Below are 309 nucleotides of genomic sequence, written 5' to 3' on the forward strand. Positions count from 1 at the left end.
AAATCGGGCGCCCGGTGAGTGGCAGGAGCAGCTGCCCCCCCGCCCGGCCCCCTCTGTCCCTCCCTCCCTCCGTCCGTCGGCCAGTCCATCCCGAGGCTGCCGCGCAGCTAGGGCCGGTCAGACCGGTTTGGGCCGCCCCGCCTGGCTCCGGGCTGTGAGGAGCCGCCGCCCGTCGGTCCGTCCGTCCCTCCTACGGGACGCCCGTGCTTGCAGACCCGGGACCGAGGGGGCTAGGCGCAGGCGGGCGGCCGCCGGGGCAGGGCTCCCGCGGGGATGGGGGGCGAACGGCAGCACTACTACGGGAAGCAC

The 309-nt window shown here is 76.4% G+C and overlaps 1 protein-coding gene across 3 annotated transcripts in view; it reads left to right on the forward strand.

Moving 5' to 3' along the window:
• The window catches only part of SLC44A2 (solute carrier family 44 member 2), a 28,807-nt gene that overhangs the window by 15,583 nt on the left and 12,915 nt on the right, over positions 1-309 (forward strand). The gene's annotated exons all lie outside the window — the stretch shown is intronic.

The sequence above is a fragment of the Ailuropoda melanoleuca genome, chromosome 4 (genome assembly GCF_002007445.2).
Source record: "Ailuropoda melanoleuca isolate Jingjing chromosome 4, ASM200744v2, whole genome shotgun sequence".
Lineage (NCBI taxonomy): Eukaryota > Metazoa > Chordata > Mammalia > Carnivora > Ursidae > Ailuropoda > Ailuropoda melanoleuca.